At 39.7% G+C, this 22,706-nt stretch overlaps 1 protein-coding gene across 4 annotated transcripts in view; it reads right to left on the bottom strand.

The window, feature by feature from the left end:
• MVB12B (multivesicular body subunit 12B) overlaps window positions 1-22,706 on the bottom strand; it is a 260,387-nt gene that overhangs the window by 222,347 nt on the left and 15,334 nt on the right. For 3 of the 4 annotated variants that reach the window (XM_078061777.1, XM_078061778.1, XM_078061779.1), the window contains exons 3-4: window positions 14,698-14,845; window positions 12,648-12,689 (exon numbers count right to left, since the gene is read on the bottom strand). The gene's annotated coding sequence lies outside the window, so the exon portion shown is untranslated. The remainder of the gene's footprint in view (window positions 1-12,647; window positions 12,690-14,697; window positions 14,846-22,706) is intronic. The other variant, XM_078061780.1, reaches the window with a different exon arrangement.

Here is a 22,706-nt window from a genome sequence, read left to right as displayed (position 1 = left end):
ACTTGGCGTCAATCTTACACATCAGCTACTTCCCTCTCTTGTTCACTCAGTCCCTCCAGGGCACCTGGATTGGATTGTCTCCCATGGGGATCTCATCTGCATTAACAACGTTAGTCACTACCTGTCCCTGGATATTTGATCTGAGTTCAGAGATATGTTTACAACTGTCTACCTGTCATGTCTTCAATGTCCCCAAAGCACCTCTATTCAACGTGTGTCCAACTGAACTACTTTCTCCTCATGACCTAGTTCTTGGCCAGGATTCTCAGTAGACAGCCCCACTGTCCACTCAAAACATAGAAGCAGAAACTGGGTCACCGCTGGGTATCTGTCTTTCTCAGCATCCCTTTATCCAGCCCACTGCAAGTCCCATGCATGTGCCTTCCTAAGCAAGTGCATCCATCCATCCAACCTCTCCCCATCTCTGCTGCCACCAGCCTAGTCCAACAAACTTGTTTCCCACCTGCATCGCTGCAATTTTCTCCTAACCCATCTCCCTGTGGCCTTGACCTCCTCCAATCAGATTTCCACTCTGCACCACAGTGAAATCGCAATTTAAAAAATTACATCCAAGGGCGCCTGGGTGGCTCAGTTGGTTAAGCAACTGCCTTCGGCTCAGGTCATGATCCTGGAGTCCCGGGATCGAGTCCCACATCGGGCTCCCTGCTCGGCAGGGAGTCTGCTTCTCCCTCTGACCCTCCTCCCTCTCACTCCCTCTCATGCTGTCTGTCTCTCGTTCTCTCTCTCACAAATAAATAAAAAAAATCTTAAAAAAAAAAAAATTTAAAAAATTACATCCAAGTACTATACGCAGTGGTTAAGAACAATAGATCTCCACCCCATATTTACTCCAGTCCCCTTAGCCCTCACCCCAGAGGCAACTTCCAGCCCCTTTAGCTACTATTTACAGTACCTCTGATACCTTCTGATAACACGTTCCCATTTCTGTCTCTTGACATATAGATCTTAGACGTTATTAATTGTTGTGATAGGTGAGGGTTTAGCTCACAGAAAACACTATTTAAATATTGTTCATTGAAGAGCGAAGTAGCGTATTAGGGTTATATTTTCTTTTTGGATATTGTGTTCCCCTGGAACTTCTACCTGCCCTTTGCCCTTGTGTTATTTGCCATTTTCCTATGTGATTTGTCCCCACCCCCACCCCCACCGTGCTTTCTATTCTGTGACACTGTCCCTTCCAAGGAGACTCCACCTCCAATGTGGCCAGTTCCTCCTTCGATCTGCTGCATTGCCTCTTCCCTAGAATGTCTCTGCCGCTCTTCTGGGTTGGTCCATTGTTTCTGGGACATTACACATTCCTTTCCCTTGGTTTAATCTGTTATTTTTGCTGGAGCACAGTCTCAAGCAATTTCTCTTAAAAAGGATGCACTGGAGGTAAATTTTCGGAGATGATCTTTCTTCTTACATAGATCAAGTTGGGCCAGGCATACAAATTCTCATCGAAAATCATCCTCAAAATTTTGAGGACACTGAAAATATTGTATCTGCTATTGTTAGGAGAAATTCGATGCCATTTTGGCACTCGATCCTTTCCAGGTCACATGCATTTCTCTTCCTCGGAGGTTTTAATGGCTTCTGTTTCTGGTGTTCTGACATCTCAGGTCAACGTGTCTACATGTGGATTTTTATGCATTCATTTTCTTGAGCATTCAGTGGATCTATTCTGGAGACTCGTGTCCTTCCACTGTGGGAAAATTTCTTGTATTATTTCTTTGTTAATTCTTCCTCCCGTACCTTCCTCCTGTAAATTAATATTTTCTGGAACTACCATTAGTCAGTTATTGAAAACTTTAAATAAATCCTTCATCCCTATTTTCTTCTTGTATTTCCTGCCTCTTTTACCTGGCTCTTCTGTTCTGGGAGATCTCCTTGAATTTATCTTTTCATTCTATTACACTTTGTTCATTTGAGCAATTCATTGGTTAATTTCTCAGAGTCCCTTCATATTACTTGATTGTTCTTTGCATTCTGTATGTAGGTGTAGTGTGGGAGGAACAGAAGTCAGTGGCTTTCCTGCCAGCTTGGTTTAGGCCCCACACGTCCCTCCCACTTTCCTTTGCACACGGTGGGGTCTCTGAGATCAAGGCTCTCTCAGGTTCTGTGGGATCGAACCATTTTGTAAAGAGAGCCCTTGGACTGCACGGAAGCCGCAGGTCCCTTGAGTGGCTCCATCAACACCTCTCTCCCATCCACTTCTTAGCTTCCAGAAATTCGTTGAAAGGTCTGGCCCTTGATATCTCTTCTCCTGGTTCTTTTCATCACCGTGAGTGCATATCCTTTTTATTTCTTTCCATGCATGTTTGGCAGCATGAGGAAAAAAGGGAGATAAATGCACACGATCAGTCAGTCAGTCATCTGTAAACAAAGGTCCGGGCTGATATGTATGAAATGCAAAACAGATCACATCACCCCTGTCCCGCCCTCCACTCCCACCCCAACTTTCGTTTAAAACCCTTTCATGGTTTCACTGTTCCCTGACATGGCCTGTGGGCTCTGCTTGGTTCTCCCCCACTTACCTCTTCAGCCTCCTCTTGCTGCAGCCACACTGGCCTCTTGCTCCTTCTTCCTTCACACTTTTTATTGAAGTGTAACACACACAGAGAAAAACGCACGTGTCCTAGGTATACAGCTGTAAGAATGTGAACAAACCGAAAACACCCATGTGACCAGTCCCCAGAGCACGAAACACAGATTCACAACCTCCAGAAGCCAACTTTGTGTCCCGTCTCTCCTTCCCCAGGGAGAACCATTCTCCTGACTTCGAACACCGTGGGCTAATTTTGCCTGTTTTTGTACTTGATATAGATGGAAATCCCGTGTCTATGTTCTTGTTCTGTTGGTTTCACTCATAAATAGATCTATGAGATTCATGTGGGATGTAACAAGCATTATTTATTTGCATTTCTGTGTAGCATCTCAGTGTATGAACATACGGCAATCGATCTATTTTGATGAATTCTTCCACGCTATTTACAAGCACTTAGGCAGTTCTGAGTTCTAGACTATTATGGGTGGTACAATGAGGAACATTTTAGTACATGTCTTCGGTAAACATTAAATATACATTTAGGAGTGGGTCACTGGCTATCTATATATTCAGCTTTAGTAGACAATGACAAACAGTTTGCCGGAAAAGTCCCAATATACATTCCCACCTGCAGTGCGCGAGGGTTCCCGCTCTTCACATCCTCTTCAGTGTTTGATATTTGTCTTCTTAATTTTAGCTACTCTCGTAGGTGGCAGTGGTGGTATCTCATTGTCATTTTTGTTTGCATTTCTCTGATAACTAATCAAGTCTAGTACCTCATATGTTTACCAGCCTTTGGAAAATCTTCTTTTGTAAGGTGACTTTTTTAGAAAAAAATGAATTGTCTTGTTTTTTTTCCCTATTGATTTGTAGCCATTTAAAAAAACATATTCTGAATCCAAGTTCTTTGTGAAATATTTGAGTCGTGAACATCTTCCCCCACTCAGTTAGTTAGCTTTTCATTCTCTTGCTGGTATTTTTTTAGGAACAGAATCTCTTGATTTTAGTACATTCAATTTATGATTTTTTTCTCATTTAAGATGTTAGCCTTTTTGTGTCCTGTTAATGCAGATTTGCCTACTCCCAGGTCACAAGACTGGTCTCCTATGTTTCCCTCTAAAAGCTTTACCGTTTTCCCTTTCACATTTAGCTCTGCAAATTGTCTGGAATTGATTTTTGCGTCTAATGGGAGGCAGGAGTCTAGAGACACTTTTTTTCACATGGATATCCAATTGCCCCAGCACCATTTCTTGAAAAGGCCACCTCTTTCCCACCAGACGATGGTGTCACCCTTGTCATAAATGTGGTAATCATCTACGTGTGGGTCTTTTTTCAGACTCTCTCCCCTTTCCACTGGTCAATTTGTTTATCCTTGTGCTAACAGCACAATGTCGGAACAACTACAGTTTTATTAGAAGTCTTGGCATCCAGTTTTGTTTCTTTTCTTCAAGGGTGCCTTGGCTATTCTTGGGCACTATATTGGCCATGCCCCCCACTTCCAACCCCAGGGCCTTTGCATGTGTCCCTTCTGCTCAAACACCTTTCCCTCCTCTCATCTCTTGGTGCGATCACATCTCAGTTGTCACTTGCTCACAGAAGCTTTCTCTAAACTCCGTGACCAAGTTAAATACCCCATGAAAACCCTCCTAATGCCACCCACCTCTCATATGTAACACTGATCACAATTCAATTTTACACTTATTCTTGTGGTCATTCAATCAATGCTTATTCCTCCTCTCGTCTGTCCAACTCTGAAAGGCATGGGATCATGTCTGTTCCATTTATCAGTACGGTTCCCGGGCTTAGCACTACTAGTTGCAAAATCAAACCAAACTAGTCATTTAACACTTTTGAGTAAATGAAGCAACGGGTCCCTTACTTATGGCACTTTGAGTGTAGATGTCGTAGGTGCCTGTGTGTGTGATGTGTGTGTTCGAGTGTGTGAGTGGGGGAGAGCAATAACAAAGAGGTCAGCTTAGGAGCTGCAGGTCAGGGGAGATGGACCCACCCTCTCCAGCTGTCCTTACCCCTCCCTGTCCCCTCCACTCCCCACCCTGCACTGTCCAGCACTCCCAGCAGCCTCTCTCCGTCCTTAGTGGCTGGAGGAAGATGCTGGTCTCCAGCTGCCTCTGCTCGGCTGCCCTTGTGCAGTTGTCTGCCAGTTGTGCGCGCCGATTACTATGAATGCCACCATCTGGTACACCACGTGGACATCATAATCTTTTCTTAATTACATTAGCAGCGCAATCAGTTACTGCATTACAAGGCCGGCGATGAGCTTTTAAATCTTGGTGGAAATCATAAATAATTGCACTAAGTACCAGGCGCCAGATGTGTGTGCCAACTTTGGTTGCACTAGATAAATAGTAACCTTACAAGAGTGTTAGACAGCAGGCGGTCCGGCCGGCCACCAGGCCACACCACACCTGCGGCCCTGCTGCAGGAAGGCCCCCACCGACCGTGCACCTGAATGGACGCAGGAGAAGGGCTCAGAGGTGCTGTGTGTGTGTGTGAGTGTGGGGGGGTGCCAAGCAGAGAGAGGCATTCCCAGAGCCAGAGAGGGCGCAGGAGGAATGTGGAGAAAGACAAAGGGAAAACAAGGTGGGTGGATGGGAAGGAAGAGAGAATGGGAGACAAGAAGGAGGGAGGAGAGGAGGAGGAAAGAGAGATGAGTGGAGAGACAACAGAGGCCCAGAGAGAGAAAGAGAGAGAGAAAGACACTCAGAGACAAAAAGAGACACACAGAGAGACACAGAAGAATGGCTGAGACCCACAGAGTGTGACAGAGACAGAGATAAACAGAGTGTGAGTAAAAAGTCCCAGATGAGCAAGGAGGCTGAGAGGACAAAGGGCAGGCCGTGTTTCTGCTCACCTTTCACTCTTGGCCGGCAGCTGGGAGGGCTCTCAGGCACCAACTCAGCTCTTAGGGCAGCTGACATATGGTCAGAGGGTAGATGAGGTTATTGCCAGGCCTGGGGGCTTCCAGCAGGATGCTCAAGGCTCTGGGAGAAAACTCCCCTTCCTTCCTTCCCTCCCTCTTTCTGAAAACTCCTGCATCTATGAAGGAGGAAGTGGGCCATAGAGGATCCAGAGGAAGCAGTTCTGGCTTGTGCAGAGGTAGCTACTAGAGTTAGATAAGAGAAGGCTCAGGATTGGGGAGATCTGTCCAAGGAGGTGACTTTTAAGTTGAGATATGTATGATAAGTCACAGCCAAGTGAAGAGCAGGTGATAGAAGGACAGAGTGTTCCAGGAGAGGGGAAAGAGCCATGTGCAAAGCTCCAGTGGCAGGAAGGAACTTAACATGTTTAAGAATCAGAGAGAGAGGGGCGCCTGGGTGGCTCAGTCATTAAACGTCTGCCTTTGGCTCAGGTCACGATCCCAGGGTCCTGGGATGGAGCCCCACATCGGGCTCCCTGCTCGGCAGGAAGCCTGCTTCTCCCTCTCCCACTCCCCCTGCTTGTGTTCCTTCTCTCACTGTGTCTATGTCTGTCAAATAAATAAATAAAATCTTTAAAAAAATTTTTTTTAATTAAAAAAAAAAAAGAATCAGAGAGAGGAGCGCTTGGGTGGCTCAGTTAAATGTGCAACTCTTGGTTTTGGCTCAGGTCATGATCTCAGAGTCCTGGGATCGAGTCCTGCATTGGCTCCACACTTAGCGAGGAGTCTACTTGAGGATTCTCTCTCTCCCTCTTCCTCTGCCCCTCCCCCCACTTGCTCATGTGTGCTCTCTCTCTCACTCTCTCTCTAAAATAAATAAATCTTAAAAAAAAAAACTATATATCTAAAAAAAAAGAATCAGAGAGAGAACAGATATGACTCAAGCAAAGAAAACAATGGAGAAAGTTAGGGAACTTTAAGTAAAATGGATGGTCGAAGATGTGTTTCTACTCGCTCCTGAAATCTTACCAAAATGGGCTTTAATGGAATTTAAAGATGTATAAACCCACCGGATAAAGAGAACAGGAGAGGAAACAAAAGCAGATGGAGATATTAACTAAATTTTGGAACCTAGGAAAATGGATGATGGCAACAGACTTGCAGAGCAGGGAAAGCTGAAATCTGAGCCTGCAGGAAGGGAAGCCAACTAGGAGCAAACCAATTGGCCCCAGGGACCTGCAAAAGGCTCAGGGATGGAGGCTAGGTACTTCTGAAGGGGGCTGGGAGGGAGTAACACAAGAAGCAAGGTTCAAACTTCAGTTGGCCAGGGGACCAACCACACCTCCCACCACAGCTAAAGATACGAAGTTTACCTTCCAAGAGATTGGCCAGAGGCTCTGGACTTGAAGCATTAGCTAAGCAAAGAGTGAGGCCCACACTAAAACTAGCACCCCTGTCCTCTCCTGGTGCTCACAGGATGCCAGCAGATGGGCTTAGAGCTGTCTCCATGCCTCCTTCTCCCTCCAGGCCAGGCAAATGGAAAATTTCTTTTCTGGGAAAACTGCCTGGCACAAGTAAAGAGGTCTACAGAGACCACCAAGGGCCCTCCAGTGAAATAGCCAGTGTCTGTCAGATCACCCTGGGGTGAACCCCACCCACGTACGCAGAGCTTCCAGTCAGGTCCGTACACAATACTGTGAAATATGAATGACAGCCAATTATCACCAGATATTTGTAGAATACTCTAGAATGAAGACAGAGACCAGAGATTTAGGAAAATAGGAAAAGGCAAGGAGGAGGAAAGAGAGACAATACAGGGAGCCGGGAAACACTTGAATAAGCCTCTATAAATAATATCCTCTGAAAGATAAGACACTGTAGCCATAAAAGGAGATGAGAATGTTATCTATGCATGTTTCAAGGGAATGTTGAGAGAAGATGGAAAGCCTGGAAGGTAAAGTTAAGAGAACCCAGAAGTTAGAATAAAAAAGAATAATTTTTTTAAATAGAAAGTAAAATATGAGAAAATTTAGGCATATTATTATGAAATTCTAGAACACCAAGAATAAAGAGAGAGCCTAGAAACTTCCAGAAATGAAGAAAGTTGTACACAAGGAACTGGGAACCAGAATGGTACGGAATTTCCAAAAAGCAACTCGGGAAGCTAGAAGATGCGGAGCAAAGACTTGAAATGATAAGGGGAAATAATTTCCAGCCAAGAATTCTGAGTCTCACTTAGTTATCAATTAACTGTGAAAGAAGAATAAATACATTTTTAGACATGCAAGATTTAAAAATATATATCAGCACCTTTGAATTCCTTTTCAGGATGCTAAGAAATATGCTACAGTTAAGTGAGGGAGAAAACCAAGAAAGAGAAAAGCATGGAATATGGGAAATGAGATCCAACAGAAAGGCAAAGGGAAAACCTGGAATGACGGGAAGGAAATGTGCTAAGATGACAGTCGTATGCCAGGGAGGCCTTGAGAAAAATCACCCTGGAGCATCACAGGAATATGCAAGGCCACAGGAAAACTGTGTCCAGTAGAGAAAAAAAAAATATGATAGATTACGTGATGAGTTTGACCATAATATAGGGAGGGGTATTTTAGTTCATTGGCAAGTTTGAGGCAGAGGTGGTCAAGAATCAGAAAACCAGGCATATATAAAAAAACAAATGAATTATTAACTCTGGGAAAAACAAAAGCTGTACAGGAAAAGAATGTATTAATAGTACATTACATGGCTCAGCTGTTACCAATCTTTGCATAGCCCTAACTATATAAATATTGAGTATTCAATTAACAAAAGCTGTGATGTAATCATGTTGGAAGGATGAGAAGAAGGGAAGTGTATGATGTGATGTAAAAGAACTAAATCTTCACCTGATTCTCCCTAGAAAGTCAATAGATTTTTCTTAAAAAATGTGGAACTAGCCGCATAAACGTTGCCTTGAAATACAAAGGCAAATAGCAGAAGAGATCACTAAAAGCTGAAAGTTGCTGTCCCATGGAAGGGGAAACTGAGGATGTAGCAGAAACCCCTGTTTTTTGTTAGAAACCTTATGCTGCTATTTGACTGGGAAAACTGGAAAGATCCCTCAAACAACCTATCCACTTGAGGTGCTCCTGCCCAGGCTTACCTTACCTCTAAATGAGATAGGTTTTGCTTTTGCCTTAAAAAAAAAGGGGGGGGGGCTGTAGTCAGACAATGTGGGTTTGAATCCCATCTTTACCACTTACACTTGTGGGAAAACTGCCTCACTCCTCTGAGTCCCGCTTTACTGGATGAAAATGTGACGAGACTCCACTCCCACAGGGCTGGTGTGGGCAGCCAGTGACATGGACGGCACAGAGCTACAAGACATGTGCCAAGAGAAACCCATCACCCCACTCCTGGTGTTTCCACAAAGATGGGGCTCCACCGGTGTAACAACCCCACCCTTGGCCCATCCACTCACTTCTCCCTGCAGACAGAAGTTTGCTCCAGAAGTGAGTTCGGGGTGAGGAACAGGGTGTAGCTCGGCCCCTTCCCCGCCCTGTTCTCAGAGCCAGCTGTCCATGGGAAGCCCCCATTCGGACATCTCCTCCAAGCCTTAAATGTGCAGGTACAGCCTTGATCCTCACGGAGAAGAAGGCTCCACTGGGGGCAGGGGGAGGCCTGCTCATTCAGGGGAGGGTTACTATATGATGCACCGGGCTTACACCTATTGGGCTAGGAGTGGAATTTGGGGAGCAAATTAATATTTGAGGGCTGAGGGTTTTGGTGAGGTTTGCCATCAGGTTGTTTCCACTGGCGAGTTGCTGCTTTTATATAGGCATGGGCCTCAGCAAAAGTGGGTTGTGCGGGTCCATCCAGGCCTCAGGGGAAGGGCTGCTATAGCTCAACCCGGAACACACAGTGCACACTTTGGCGTGGGCCACGCAGGTGGCTCTCAGCAGATGTCAGCAGCTGTGGGGCCTCAGCGGACAGGAAGAGCAGAGGGGATGTTTTAATTAGAGGGAAAAGAAAGCACTTTATCCATGTACTGTATTAGTTTCTTATTGCTGTTCTAATAAACTAATACAAACTTAGTGGCTTAAGACAACACGAATCTACTGTCTTACAGTCCTGGAGGTCACAAGTCCAAAATGGGTTTCACTGGGTCAAAATCGAGGTTTGGGGAGAGGTGAACTACCTCTGGAGGCTCCAGGAAGAATCTGTTTCCTTGCCTTTTCCAGCTTCTAGAAGCCCTCTGCACTCCCTGGCTCATGAGCCCCTCCTCCATCTTCAAAGCCAGCAGCCTAGCATCTTCCAACCTCTCTCTCTCTCTGCTTCTGTTATTACATCAACTTTTCTTCACCCTGAACTTCCTGCCTCCTTCTTACAGGGAATCTTGGGATTACATTTAGACCTCACTGGGATAATCTAGTCTGATCTTCCCATTTCAAGATCCTTTACTTAATACATCAGCATATCCCTTTTACCATGTAAGGTGACATAGTCACAGCTCTGGAGACTAAGACATGCACATCTTGGGAGGCGTTATGCACCTACAATGTTAACCTTTTAGACATTAAGACATCACTGTTGTTTTCGTAACATTTATACTGTGCTCAAGTTCATGAATGCTACACAATGTACACATGTGAGCCTCCACCTTTATACTCGTAGTATGAGAGTTGGGTAGACAGCGTGGTAGGCAGCCAAAATTCCATTGTCTTATGGTACATTCAGGGCCAAGGGAAGCTGTGCATTTATGTGGCTTGCCCATAGGCTCTTATGGGTCACACTCCCCACCATGTGGTCTAAAGTTGGCTCTGGGATAATCATACCCTTGGATTTTAGAGATCCAAATTGAGACTTCACTCTCAGGAGAACAGCATATTTTATTAATGTACAAATGAAAAGGAAAAGGGAATCTGTAACAAAGAGATGTGCTGTCTTCTTAGGTTTATAGAGAAATAACTCAATAAAATGATTGTAAACCCAAAAACTACAGAGAGGTTAAGAAATCCTGTCCTTGGAGGATTCTGTCTCTAAGATTTAAGTTGTCCAGAAAGTTAAGGTATACAGAAAAAAGTATACTTCAGACCACCAGAGCAGGAGCAGTGGAAAAAAGAAAACAATTAAAAATAGCCCCGGACACCTAGGTGGCTCAGTCGGTTAAGCGTCTGCCTTCGGCTCAGGTCATGAACCCAGGGTCCTGGGATCAAGTCCCGCATCAGGCTCCCTGCTCCACGGGGAGCCTGCTTCTCCCTCTGCCTCTGCCTCTCTCTCTCTCTGTCTCTCATGAATAAATCAATAAAATCTTTAAAAAAAAATAGCCCCACTGAATAGAGGAAGAGACACACTGAGAACTTTGTAGCAGACTGGACGGCTATGAAATGTCAAATGGGACCTTGAAGGCAGAAGAGACTGATATGAAAGGGAAAAGTAAACCAAGCATTAGAGAAGGGGCCACATCTTAGCTGTTACTACGCCAGAAATGGTGCATGAGGAAATATGCCAAAGACTGGAACGATTCTCCCCAGGGGAACCATATCCAGAGACCCAGTGGGAAATGGCCTCTTTCACGCACACATGCATGTGCACATACATGCACACGCGCACACACACATGCACCCCCATGTACATGTGTGCACACAACAAACACATGCACGTGCATATGCACACGAGTGCGCACATGCGCACACACACACACAGTGTATCATATCATTGGAGCCACTGGGAACTCTCAACTTAAGACCCCAGAGCATCTAAACCAAGGAGTTACAGAAAATCTGGACAAATCTGAGAGGAAAGAGGAAGAAGATCAGCGCAAAATACTAGAAGCTTGTTAGAAATGCAGAATCTCAGGTCTTATCCTAGACCCACTGAATCAGAATCTGCTTTTGATCAGTATCTCCAGGGATCTGTGTGCACATAAATGTCTGAGAAGCACCGCTCTAGAAGGCCTAAGCGGTTCCAAAGCAAGAGGCACTAGCAGTGGGAGCTGGGTGCAGCCCCAAAACACCTACTCCGAGACACATGGAGGCTGTATCATTCTGTATCATTAGAGAGAGTTCTGTTCATGAACCACTGGCATTCCAGAAACATGAGGCTCTGCGGAACAATGCTGGAGGGAAAGAAGGTGATCTCAGGCAAAATTTGCCAAGTTGTCAACAGTGGCTGCCTTTGGCAGGAGGGGTAAGTGAAGCAGGAAACTTGAATTTTTGTTTTCTGAACAATCTGAATTTCCTAACTCGTGTGTGTGTGTGTGTGTGTGTGTGTGTGTGTGTGTGTTTGGGGAATTGGTAAGGATTATGTGGATGGTAAGATTATGGGACATTCTTTAACATTTTCTTTATTAAAAAATCTAATAAATGGTAGCACTTTTTAAAAAGCAATATACAAAGCAAAAGCTATTAGAAATACCAAGATGAATTTGGCAAAATCACAATCTTAATAGGATACCTTAATATTATTGCCTCACTTGGTCAAATCAAGTAGGCAAAAAGAAATAAAAATATGGAAGATATGAATAATTTCATTAATAAGGTTATTAACTAGATATATTTCAAAATCTATAATCTACATACATAGAATACATGATCTTAAACATTCCACATGGTATTTTTAAAAAATGAAACATGTTTCTAGCCCACAAAGGAAATGTTAAGGAAGTTTAAGCCACATGAGGGCAGAGAACATGACTGTCCTGTCACCACTGATTCTCGGTGCCTAGCACGGTGTCTGCCATAATGTCAGTGCTTGATAAATATTTATTACAGTAAGGCTATATTTTATCACCTAAATGCAATAAAATAAGAAGTCCATGAGGAAAGTATGAGCAAATAAAAAGCTCAAAGCATTTGGAATATGAAAGAAACTCTCTCAAATAATCTTTAAAGTCAATATAATATCAACTGCAACTCAAGAGTACTTTTCATGGAATTTACAAGCTGATTCTAAAATATGGAAGAGCAAATGTACACAAATTGACCAACTAAACATTAAAGATAATCTATGTTTTTATCTGTAAGATTCATAACTTTGTAAATTAAAATGGTGAGAAATTAAAATGGTGTGACAATGGTACAGGAAAAGACAAATCAATAGGTAATAAAATTGAGTAGAGTTCAGATAATATCCTGTCCCTTGATTTATTAATCTAAATAAGATGCAATAGCAAATGTGTGAGGAAGTTATATACCACTTGACAAATGCCTCCCGTATGAAAAAATAAAAGTAGATCCTTACCTCACACTATCCATAAGGAAAAAGTTCCAATGGATTAAAGTCCTAAAGCAAAACACAAAACAATTGTGTTAGGAGAAATACAGGAGATTGTATGATCAATCTGGGGTATGGGAAGCTTCTTAAATAAAGCACAAAAACCAAAAGCCATAAATGCAAAGTTTAGTAAAGCTGACCACTCTATAAGCCATAATTCTTACAAATCATTAAGAAAAAGACCAACTAGGGGCGCCTGGGTGGCTCAGGTCATGATCCCAGGGTCCTGGGATCAAGCCCTGCGTCGGGTTCCCTGCTCCGTGGGAAGCCTGCTTCTCCCTCTCCCACTCCCCCTGCTTGTGTTCCCTCTCTTGCTGTGTCTCTCTCTGTCAAATAAATACATAAAATCTTAAAAAAAAAAAAAAAGACAAAGACAAACTATCTAGATAGGAAATGGACAAAGAATATGAACAGGCATAGAAAAGGAAATTCACATTCACAGAAAAGGAAATGCAAATGGTCAGTAATCATATTGTAAAAGTTGTTTCATTTTACTAGTAATCAGGGGACTAAATGCAAAGTAAAATAAAGGGATAATTTTCAACCACTAGCTCAGCAAATTTTTTTCAAGTTCTAGTATAACAAGGGTTGACAGGATGGGGGTAACAGATTTATACATTATGAGAGGAATATAAAATGTCTATGAAAATGTACATAGAATGGCATTCCCACTTTGAAGGGCATTTGGGCAGGATCAAAATGAAAAAACCGCATATTCTATATCATGACAATACCACATCTTTGCTTCTATCTTACAGAAACACTGGCATGCACTCATTCCTAAGGCAGCTTGTACATAATTTTGACTGCAACATTCCTTTTAATAGCAAAATCTGGAAATAATCTTAGTGTCCAAGCAAAATGTGGTTGAATAAACTATATTAAACCCATACTATGCAATAAACTGCAATAGTGAAAATCAGTTTGATGCATAGATATTGACAGGAAAGATGCTTATTCCTGATAGAAAAAAAAAGATATAGAATAGCATATACAATAGGACTCTATAAGTTAAAAAGAAAATCCATAGCAAAACAAACTGTATTTTCTCTAAGTGCATATACATAAATGCCAAAAAATCTGGAGTGTCACTCAATAAGGCAAACTAAAATAATGTGGTGCCCCTTTCTGCTCTCATCTAGAATCTTCCTAGAAAAATACTCCACAAAATTTTCAAAATACGGACCTATTCATTCTCTCTTTCTCTCTCATACACACACACACACGCACGCACACACATAAATACACATAACATGAAAATGCCCAGATGTGAGAAATAAAGAGGGATATTTTCAAAAACTAGAGCTGTAGGTGTACAAACCGAAGTTCACTAGCCCTGAGGTGAGGAGACCAGATATTAAATAGAGAATGAATTTGGAGATGTCTTAAAACAATGTGGAATTATTTTTCTAGACAAAATAACATGCACAGTGTGGGAGGGAGTGGTCATCAGATCCCTAAACAGGTTAGGAGGAGGGTATGAATACCGATTAACTTCTGACTTTGGTAATTCAAGCATGCATTATAAAAATTTAAGCTTATCATCTGAAAGCAGAGAAATAGATGCTAAAACTTACAAGCCACTGGAGGAGAACAAAGGAAGGGAGGGAATAAAGAAATCTGATCCATCAAATACAAGGCAGAACATAGGGGCAGGGGGAGAATAAATAAAGAGAAAGCATAGGAAACAGCACAAAATTAGATGGTATAAATATATGTTAGTATTTAAAATAAATATAAGTGGACCAACTCTGCCAATTAAAAGACAAAGATGCTTAGATTGGGGGAGAAAAAAGCGAACAGCTATAGCAGTGTACGATGATGTCTCAGAAAGACTGAAAATAAAAGAAAATATTTTATCAGAGAAATTTAATTAAAAAAATAACTTAAAAGGTGGTGTAGCTATATTAACATCTGGCAAAATAGATTTTGAGGGAAAAGCAGATAGAGATAAACAGCGATGTTACATAATGATAGAAAACAATTAAGGGCAAAAAATGTAAGAATCTTGGGGCACCTGGGTGGCTCAGTCAGTTAAGCCTCCAATTCTTGACTTTGGCTCGGATCATGATCTCAGGGTCGTGACATCGAGTCACGCATTGGGCTCCAGGCTGGGCATGGAGGCTGCTTAAGATTCTCTCTTTCTCCCTCTCTCCACAACCCCGCTAAAAAAAAAAAAAAAAAAAAAAAAAAAAGAGAGAGATTTAAGAATCTTAAACTTGTATGCACCTAACAACCTCATAATGTATACAGCCAAACATGACTGGAATTATAAGGAAAAGCAGACACATCCACAATCACAGAGGGAGATTTTTAATGAACTCTCTCTCATATACATGTCAAGCAGATGAAAAATAAAATTAGTAAAGATAAAGAAGACTTGAACCATACAGTTAACAAGCTTGAACTTGTAAATCTGTTTAGCACCCTGTGCTTAAAATTTAGAGATGTATCAATCTTTTGAAGCATCTATGGAACAGTTATAAAAATAACCAGGAACTAGACCAGACTAGTCTTTGAAAACTCCAAGACACGCAGACCATATACTCTGACAACAAATAAAACTAGAAATAAATTACAAATAGATGGCTAACACACCCCAATTAGGAAATTTAACAAAAATAAAAGTACAATATTTTAAAAAACATGGGAGACAATACTGAAAGAACAAAGTGCTTTAAAAAGATGGAAAATCACTGAGTTAAGCATCCAATTCCAGTAGTTAGCAAAAGAATAAGTAAACTCAAAGGACAATGATAAAAATGAGAAGAAAACAGAAATCAATTATGTATCAATTAAATTAACAGTAGAGAGGGGGGTGCCTGGGTGGCTCAGTCAGTTAAGTGTCCACCTTTGGCTCAGGTCATGATCCTGGGGTCCTGGGATTGAGCCCCACATCAGGCTCCTGCTCTGCGGGGAGTCTGCTTCTCCCTCTACCTCTCCCTCTGAGTGCTCTCTCTCTCTTTCTTTCTCAAATAAATAAATATTTTTTAAAAATTAACAGTAGAGAAAGTTTTTTAAGTCCCTAAATCAGTTCTTTGCAAAGACTAATAAAATATATGAACTTCTACCATGATTTATCAAGAAAAAAGGGAGAAGGCACAAATAAACAATATTAAGACTGAAAAGCAGGGGGACAAAACTTTGGATATAATAAATCACAGGAGGATACTGCAAAGAAGTTTATAATAATAAATTAAAAATTTGAACAATTTCATGGATAAGTGTTAGTTATAAGTGATCCAAGAAGAAAGAAGCAACCTGCGTAGATTTTTAATCACTAATAAATTGGTATCCATATTTTAGTATCCACCCACAGAAACAAAACAGAACAAAATTATCCAGCACCGATGATTTTATAGATAAGTTATCAAAACTTCAAGAATAGAAATCCTTATTCTTTACCACTTGTTTTAGTGAATGGGGAGAAAAAGGGAAAGCTCCTTAACACATTTCACGAAGCAGGGACAACCTTAATACCAAAACAGACAAGGAAGCTACAAGGACTGCATGTTATAAGACAATCTTACTTGTGAACATAGATGGAAAAATCTAAATAAAATATTAAACAAACTGAGCAATGAGTGAAAAATGGAGCGAGACATTTATATCAAGTAGAGATTGAGACATGCCAGATAGTTTAGCATTTAAAAATATTAATGTAATTATCCCAGTAATATATATATATATACATATTTTAATCTTTATTTATTTTTTTAAGTAATCTCTACACCCAATGTGGGGCTCAAACCCACAATCAAGAGTTGCATGCTCCACCGACTGAGGCAAACAGAAGCCCCATAGCCCAGTAATATTTAAAAACAAACAAAAACATATTATCATTTGATGTGATAAAATTGAATGCTTATTTATGAAAAGTTACCTAGGAAACAGAAAGGAGCTTACCTGGTCTCATAAGGGGTATGTACTGGTCAAAGGGCATAAACTTCCAGCTATAAGATGAGTTAAGTTCTGGGACATGTACAGCATGGTGACTATACAATTCGGTATTGTACATATGTAAGTTGCTAAGAGAGTAAATCTTAAATGTTCTCACAACAAACACCACCATCACCACAACAAAAATAGTAATTATGTGAGGTGAGCATGTACTAACTAACCTTATAATGGTAATCATTTTGTAATATATACATGTAGCAAATCATCACATGGTACACCTTAAACGTGCACAATATTATATGTCAATCATATCTCAATAAAGCTCGAAAAAAATAAGGCCAAAAAAAAGAAAAGTTCCAACATACATGATAGTTAGTGCTGAATTGCAAAAAGCATCTCTGTGAAATTCAGAAAGAAGCAAAAAAACATCGCTATCACCACTTGTATTCAATATTAGACAAATACAACTGAGGAGACAAAAGAAAAAAGATAAATGGATTAGAAATGACAGAATTATCATTATTCCCAGATTTAAAAATCATTGCCTACATCTGAAAAAATTCCAGGAAAATCTACCAACACACTATCAGAACAATAGAGTTCCTCAAGCCTGCTAAATACAAATCCCATATATAAAAATGGACTGCATTCCTATACACTAGGAACAGGTAAAAAAAATGTAATTCAAAAAGAAGACACCATTTGCAATGACAACATCCGTAAGACCTGTAAGAACTTTGAAGTGAAAATTATAAAACTTCACTGAAGGATATAAAAGGTCTAAATGAATGGATAACTAACTCAGGTTAGGGGATGCAAAGACTCAATATCACAAAGATGGCAATTCTCTCTAAACTGAAGTATAGATTTGCCATTCCAAAACATCAAGAGAGTCCTTCATGGAACTTGATAAGCAGATCCCAAAATACGTATGGAATCATAAAGGGTCAAGAAGAGCTTTTTTTTCAGTGTGTGTGTAAGCTAATGTATTCTACGATATATTCTTCTGCCATATACGAAGACTTACTATGAAACTAGAGTAGTTAAAATAACGTGGCATTAGTGCCAGGACAAACAACTAGGTCAAGAGAACAGCAAAGAGAGCCTGGAAATCGAGCCGCATGTACACAGGACTAGCACAAATGAATGACAAAAGAATGGACTGTTCAATAAATGATACTATAATAAAGGATAATGGAATGATGGAATTAGAATATTGCCATTTTCCAAGCCCTAACGAAGTCATGGATCTAGGCACAACAATAGTTGTTAATATCCCAAATATGTGATGTTAGACATTAATACACCTGCTGATGGAAATACACAAAATCTTGGATGAAGTATTCTTGCCAAATGTCATACCTGAATGTCATCAGGTCTCTAAACCAACTGTTTATAGGAAACACCAGGACAGAGGAACATGTTGAATGGTACCACCACAAATACACAGTCAGGAAAAATTAGAATGTGGGAATCTGTACAGAACCAACCATCTAGTTTCTTTAATAAATAAATTTCAAGGGGGAAAAAAAGAGGAAGGAGATATCCATATATTAAAATAGACTTAAGAAAATTCAGTCAACAGCAATACATGGAATTTATTTGGATGCTGATTCAAACCGACTGCAAAAAAGAAAATTATGATATGATTTGTAGAAATCTGTTTATTGGTATAAAGGAATTAATGTTTTTTAGACATAATAATGTTATTGTGTTCAAAAGAGATCTGATCTTTTAAAGATTTCATGCTCAAATACTTAAATATGAAATTTTATGATGTCTGACTTTGCTTTAAAATAATTCAGGGGAGGGAATGATTGGCGCTATGGACGAAACAAGATTGGCCATGAAATGAGCATTCATGGATGATGAATACATGAGGTTTATTATCCTATTTCCTGTATTTCTGTATACGTTTGAAAATTTTTTAAGTAAAATGTTAAAAAGGAGAAAAATAATGCTGGAATTGAGGAAAAGACATATGAGGAAAAGACAAAATAAAATTCCTAATAATTCCTATAAAAATTATACATCAGATAAAAAATTAATTCCAGGTGGACTAAAGACTAATTATAAATTGCAAAAATCTTGAAACTTAGAAATAAATATAGGAACATGTGTTTATGACACTGGAGTGGGAAGGATTTCCTAAGCAAGACAGAAAAAGTGCTAAACCATAAAGGCAAACATTAATAAACTTGAGTACATAAAAATAAAGTATTTGCATACAATAAATGACACTATAAACAAAGTGAAAACAGAGCATAGTCTGGGAGAAACAATCTGCAACAAAATATTAGTGTCCACAATATATAATGAACTTTTACAAATCAATGAGGGGGAAATGGACAAAGGCGATGAACAGGGCCTCTGAAGAGAAAATCTCAATAGTTAAGAAACATGTGAAAAGCTCTGCAATCTCACAGGTAATCAAGAAAATGCAACTAAGTGAAAACAAGATACGTTTCGTATCCATCCACTGGCAAACTTAAAAAATCAGATGGTACCTAACGATGGGGAGGATGCAAGGAAACAAGCCTCTTACAGAACATGGTGCTGGTGGGAATGTACACTGGTATGATAACATTGGAGATATTTTGATAATACTGGACCCAGACCAGTGCAAGGGGTACAGACCTTGTGATGTAGCAATTCCACATCCACATATCTACCCTAGATAAATCTACCCTCCCCCCCCACCTAAGAAGACATGGATACAAATGTTTATCATGTACTATGTTATCGTTTAAAAATGGAAACAACTGGACCTTAGAAGGGAAATGGCAAAATACATACAATGGAATTAGCAAGCAGATAAAATGAAAACTAGATCTATGTGTATCAACCTGAGTAAATCTCAAAATCTTTAGGATAAATAGATGGTATGCTACGATTCATGTACACTGAAGAACACACAGAATAATTCTGTGTATTGTTTGTGGATATATGCTTACGTTGTAAACATATAGGGATGGGTGGTATCCCTGGGTGGGGGGGAGAGGGGAAGGAAGGGATGGGTGGGAGAACTCCAAAACTCTGACAATGGTAAAATGAATATGTTATATCGTTTTCTGTACCTTTCTGTTGAAGATATTTCATAATTAAGATTCTTTTTTAAAGAAAATGCACTGGCTTAATATCCTCCAAACATTATCCTTGTCACACATTAATTAAAGATGATACAATTTTTCTATCTGGGAAGCCCCAGCTAATTAACTGAAAAATACTTACAACTAATAAGAAACAGTGGCTATCTCTAGGGGCAGAATTATCGAGGTACTTTCACTTTCCAATGTTTTAAATTGTTCGAATTTTAAAATGATGAACATGTATGACTTTTATATTCAGAAAACAATGATATTTCCATTTTGAAAATTAAATAAGTTGGAAGGGTAAAAAGTCAAAAAACGAACAGCATTTGGTAAGGCAGCCATTTATAAAATAAATGTGGCAGCAATAAAAATTCAAAGTAATATTAGAATAAAAATATAATTCAAGAGAGCAACACAAATTATTAAACAGTAAAAGAAGTGCAGATATATGAAGAGAACCATACAACTTGACATAAAAGGCACCTGAATAAATAAGAAATGTACAAGAATAAGCGAGAAATGTTCCAGAATGAGAAGAGTTGATACACACCACAGAAATGAACTCATTCTAATCATTCTATTTTTATAAAGCTGTGTTTTCTACTTACAGGCAATTAATGAAAATATTTCCATGTCACTAAATATTTTGCAGAGGTTCTTAGGCTAAGCCACATGGACTCCTAGGGAGTCTGGGGGTCCTTAAATCACGGAAATTAAATGCAAACTTTTCTGCATGTACGAATCTTTCTGGAGAGAGTGTTCACAGCTTTTGAGAGATACTAAAGTAGTCCATTCCAAAAAAAGACCAAGAACCACTACTACTGGTTATTTTTTTTTTTTGGTAACCGCCTTATTGGATGTAATTCACATATCAAACAATTCACCCATAAAGTGTACAATTCAGTGCCTTTTTAGTATATTCAGAGTGGTGTGACCACCACCACAATCAATTTTAGAACATTTCATCACCCCAAAAGAAACACTGTACCCCTTGCAATCACTCTTCCAAATACCCCATTACCCCCAGCCCTAAGCAACCACCACTTTCTCTACAGATTTGCCTTTTCTAGACATTTCATATAAATAAAATCACACAATATGTGCTCTATTGTGACTGGCTTCTTTCACTTAACACGGTGTTGTCCAAGTTCATCCAAGTCGTAGCAGTGTCAGCACTGCATTCCTTACTTATGGCCGAATAACATTCCACTGCCTGGATCTATCACATTTTCTTTATTCATTCATCAGTTGATGGGCATTGGGCTGTTTCCATCATTTGGCTATTATGAATAATAGCTGCCTTGAATATTTCCATAAAGCTTTTATAGGAGTATTATTTTTATATGATCAACAACCATCTGTATGTTCTTTTCTGTCAACCATTTTTTTTTAGATTTGTATTTCTCAACACTTTTTCATTATCAACCCTAAAAGGAGAAAATTTTGCTTTATTACAATTATTTTCTTATAGTTTAGATTATTACAATTAATAAATTTATTTAATCAACCAATTAAAAATTAAATTTCATTTCTTGCTATCAACAGGAATTAAATACTAAGGAATAAGACTTATTCCTTAGAGTTGAGCTTTGGATGGCCACAAACCATCGTAATATCCGAGATACTCTGCTCCCCAAGAAACAATTTTTGCACTCTTGGGCACCATAGGACACACACTGAGAATGTATGCTTTAGAGCCTTTGCACATTTTTCCTCTATGGGGCTGTCTTTCTATTCTTTTCATTTTTTAGGAATGCTTCATATGTTACAGAACCTGGCTCTTTGTGATGAGTTGCAAATTATTCCCCCCAATCTGTAGTTTCTAGGGATTTAGCTTCTGATGGTTTTTGTCTTAAAGGTATTTCTTTTTTAAAAGATTTTTTATTTATTTATTTGAGAGAGAGAATGAGATAGAAAGAGAGAGCATGAGAGGGGGGAGGGTCAGAGGGAGAAGCAGACTCCCCGCTGAGCAGGGAGCCTGATGCGGGACTCGATCCCGGGACTCCAGGATCATGACCTGAGCCAAAGGCAGTCGCTTAACCAACTGAGCCACCCAGGCGCCCTTAAAGATATTTTTTAAAGTAGTCAAATTAATCAATCATTTTATGGCTTCTAGAAAGGTCTTTGCCATTCCAAGATCAATTCTGCTCAGATTATAAAAATATTCTCCTATGGTTTATGGTTTCATTTTCTGTTTAAACCTCTGATCTACCTGAAATTTATTATCGTGTAAGGTACAAATTAGGGATCCAACTTTTCCCCCCAGATGACTATCCAGTTATCTCAAGACATACTACTGAATGATCAATCTTCCCCCCACTGATCTGAAATGCAACCTCTATCATATACTAAGCTACTGTGCATATCTGGGAAAATACTGAACTTATATCTGTATCATTGATCTGTCTATACACACAAGTACCATTGCTACACTGTTCTAGTATCTGGTGCCCTATTTCTCCCTAATTTCTTGACATTTAAAAAATTGGCTTCCTATTTTGGTTTGTTCATTTTTATGTGAACTTTAGAATCAGCTGGTTTCATTAAGTAATACTGTTGGCATTTTAGTGGGATCCCATTACACTGTAAATTAGTTTTAAAAGTACTGTCATCTCTGAGTCTTCCTACCCAAGAACATGAGATAACTTTCCATGTTTAAAGTCATCATTTGTGAGCCTCTGTATTTCAAAGTTTTATTCACATATATATCACACAGTTCTCATTATGATAAAAAACTGAGTATTTTAAGTATCAAGAGAGTGGTATACAAATACTCTTGATTCTCCTTTAATTTTGTACCCAACAATATTACTGAACTATCTTATTTTTGTAATAGTTTTTCAACTGAGTCTTAGGTTATAGCTCTACAATCATATCATCCCATCTTATCATCTGCAAATAAAGATCATTTAATGTCTCACTTTATTTTCATACCCCTAATATCTTTAATTACACTGGTTATTTCTTCCACAACAATGCTAAATAATAGTACAATATAATAATATTGGACACTTTTGTTTTACCCTAACTTTAA

The sequence above is a fragment of the Halichoerus grypus genome, chromosome 14 (genome assembly GCF_964656455.1).
Source record: "Halichoerus grypus chromosome 14, mHalGry1.hap1.1, whole genome shotgun sequence".
Classification (NCBI taxonomy): Eukaryota; Metazoa; Chordata; class Mammalia; order Carnivora; family Phocidae; genus Halichoerus; species Halichoerus grypus.
Note: the sequence above shows the minus strand (reverse complement) of the source record. Positions and strands in the feature narration are given on the sequence as shown.